Source organism: Sciurus carolinensis, chromosome 2, assembly GCF_902686445.1.
Source record: "Sciurus carolinensis chromosome 2, mSciCar1.2, whole genome shotgun sequence".
Lineage (NCBI taxonomy): Eukaryota > Metazoa > Chordata > Mammalia > Rodentia > Sciuridae > Sciurus > Sciurus carolinensis.
The window spans coordinates 147,053,108-147,056,674 of NC_062214.1; the positions used below are offsets into that span (position 1 = coordinate 147,053,108).

Consider the following 3,567-nt stretch of genomic DNA (forward strand, 5'->3'; position numbering starts at 1 on the left):
TTTATGCATTAATACTGAAGCCTCAGGCCAGTAGAGCATAGCCAGATATCACACTGAACAAGCTTGGGAAGGGATGGATAAGAGTTTCTCCATGCTAGAATGTTACATATTACATATTTTCACTGTTTTGAACTAAATTTCAGCAGTTTCCAAATATAAATGCTTCTGAAATCATTGAATCCTTGAACTAAATACCAGCAGTTTTCAAACATAAATTCTTCTGAAAGCATTGAATCCCTTTGAGTCATTTCCAGAGGACTGATTTTCTGCCATTCTTTTCTTGTCAATTTTTTCAGGTTTTTACTGCTTTTTGAGAAAAGAACTTGCCATTCTCATCACTAACCAGTAAGCCAGAAACCTTACTGAGGATACTATTTTTTGAGGGACAGTGGAATAAATTAGAATGTAGTTTATCCAAACATGCCTGTCTAATGCATTTCTGCCAAATGTAGCCAGACATCAAGCAATGCCAAATCATTAATATTGGAGCTAGAGCCTAACAAAAAGAAATGTATCTATAAAGAAAATACAGAAAGAAGACAGGCAAAGTAAGAAAGAAGCATTAATTTAAAAATCAGTGGTAAACATCAAGTGCAGGATTCATAAAAGTTTGTGACAATAATTTTTGATGGATTAATAGTGAAAAACATGATTGTTGAAATGAGAGTTGTATCAGTCATTACCAATAAAAGGTGAATTAATAATGATTAGGAAAAATGCTGTCAGAATTCCGGGATTCATATAATGATTTGACTTTCTAATAATGTGTTTTAGTCAACTTTTTATTCCTGTGACCAAAACACGTGACAAGAACAATTTTAGAGGAGGAAAAGTTTATTTGGTGCTCATGGTTTTAGAGGTCTTAGTTCATAGATGGTCAGTTCCATTGCTTTCTGCTCTAGGTGGAACAGAAGATCATGGCAGAAGGGCGTGGTGGAGAACAGCAGCTCAGGACAGGACTATGGGAAAGCAGAGAGAGATGCTCCGCTCCGCCCGCCAGGGACAAAATATAAGGCACATCCCAGTGACTCACGTCCTCAAGCCACACCCTATCTGCTTACAGTTACCAGCCAGTTACTCTCTATCACCAGATCAATGTATTGTTTAGGTTAAAACTCTTATAACCCAATCGTTTCACCTCTAAAGTTTCTTGCATTGTCTCACATGTGAGATTTTGGAGGAGACTTCACATGTCTTCCTTGCCCTTTCAGTGGAGCTAACCCTTGAGAGGGATCTTACTTTAACTGAGCTTTATCTACCTCTGAGGGATATTTGGATGACTAATGTTTATTTTGTAATTTAGTGCTTCATTAAGCTTCTTGGAAGAGTATACAACTCTGTTGATAGTAGACTGATAATGCATTATATAGAAGTATCTACGTTTCGAGAAGTAAACCAAAAATTTATTAAACTTCTGAAATGCAAGCTTAAAATGAGGAAACCTTCTGGAGTTAACTAGTGATACCACCGGTAATCGGTGACAAGTTCTGTTTCTTCAAATGTTGAAATTTGAACATTAGAGAAGCATGCTGAGGCAAGCATATGAAGCATGTTTAATTTAAAGGTAGTAACACAGAGAGCCGGAGAGGGGCCGGGCAGAACGGCCATGGAGGGTCAACACTGGCTGCCACTGGAGGCCAATCCTGAGGTCACCAACCAGTTTCTCAATTAGGTCTACATTCTAACTGGCAATTTATTGATTTAAACAGAATGGATCCTGAACTCCTTAGCTTGGTACCAAGACCAGTCTGTGCAGTGTTACTTCTCTTTCCTATTACAGAAAAGTATGAAGTATTCAAACAGAAGAAGGGGAAAAAATAAATTATCAGGGACAGGATGTTACATCATCAGTATATTTCATGAAGCAAACAATCAGCAATGCCTGTGGAACAATTGGACTTATCCATGCTATTGCAAACAATAAAGACAAGATGCACTTTGAATCTGGATCAACCTTGAAAAAATTCCTGGAAGAGTCAGTATCAATGAGCCCTGAAGAACGAGCCAGATACCTTGAGAACTATGACACTATTCTAGTTACTCAGGAGACCAGTGCCCATGAAGGTCAGACCGAGGCACCAAGTATAGATGAAAAAGTAGATCTTCATTTTATTGCATTAGTTCATGTAGATGGGCATCTCTATGAATTAGATGGGTGGAAACCATTTCCAATTAACCATGGGAAAACTAGTGATGAAACTTTATTAGAGGATGCCATAGAAGTTTGCAAGAAGTTTATGGAAAATGACCCTGATGAATTAAGATTTAATGCAATTGCTCTTTCTGCAGCATAGCTTGTTGATGATGGAAATACCAAATGCTGTATTACTTGCAAAAAAAGTTAAGCTTCCACTGCCATACACTAACTCAGAAATTTTGATATTTTCATTAACTTGACTGATTAAACTTTATGTAAATTTAAAAATAAATAAAAGTAGTAACACAGAGATCTCCTGAGAGGGAAAAGGGGGCCATGGCTGGTGTTCTGGCATCCCAAGAAGTGAGCGAGCGTACCCTACCCTTTTTATAGATTAGAGTCTCCTTTGTTCTCCTGCTCTCTCTCCACCCTTATCTTTCTTCTTCCTGCCTAGGAAGTGCCTAGGAGGTGCCATGAGATGAAAAAAAGGTGAGAAGCGGATGGGCAGGGGGAAGGGGCCAAATGGAGTGATTCAGGCAGGTAGGCCCAGGGGGCATTGACTAGCAATTCCCTGTCTGCAGCCTTTTGGGTGGTGTAACCGTGGTGATCAAAAGGGCTCTGGAGACACTGACATTCCAATATCCCAGGTGTGGTCTCCAACTCCCCAGACTCCGATGGCCTCTATTTCTCTATTCAATCCAATCACCTAAAATTTTGGCTTCATTAGTTTTGAGTTTATTTTTGACTTCAAAGTGCATAATATTTCACATCAACTTTCCAAGTTCACAAAATAATAGTGGTAAACTGTTTACAGCAATGGAAGCTGGAAAATATGCAACCAACGTGAGAAATTGGATTGTCTCGAGGAAATTATTTCAAGAAGAGAGCTAAATATGGAATACAGATGCTCCTCAACTTACGATGGGATTATAACCTGATAAACCCATTGTAAGTTAAAACTATCAGAGATTGAAAATGTATGTATACTGTAGAGTATTGGTTGTGTATCCTCATGACTGTGTGGCTGACAAGGAGCTGCAGCTCACTCACTGCCTCTGTTCAGCTGCATGACGTATATTGTGCCACATATTTCTAGCCCAGAAAAAGATCCAAATCTAAAATTTGAGGTATGGTTTCTACTAAATATTTATTACTTCCATGCCATCAGAAAGTTAAAAAAAAAATCATAAGTTGAACCATAGTAAGTTGGAGATAGTTTATACTATAATAAGGATGAAAAGTGGAAAAAGATCTTTGGATATGGCTTTAGAAAATATTTATTTCTAATCTCTAGTCCTTTCATGTTGCTTAAAATCACCAAAATATAAAGAGCTATCAATGCTAGCAATACAAGCTCAGTCAAAACTTGAGGATCTTTCAAATGAAAGGCTACTGCTAGCATATGATTTGTAAAGACTTTTTGAATTGTC

At 37.9% G+C, this 3,567-nt stretch overlaps 1 pseudogene; it reads left to right on the top strand.

Annotated features, from left to right (window-relative positions):
• The first annotated feature begins 1,606 nt into the window (after positions 1 to 1,606).
• On the top strand, positions 1,607 to 2,294 carry LOC124977963 (ubiquitin carboxyl-terminal hydrolase isozyme L3-like; annotated as a pseudogene).
• The last annotated feature ends 1,273 nt before the right edge of the window (positions 2,295 to 3,567 follow it).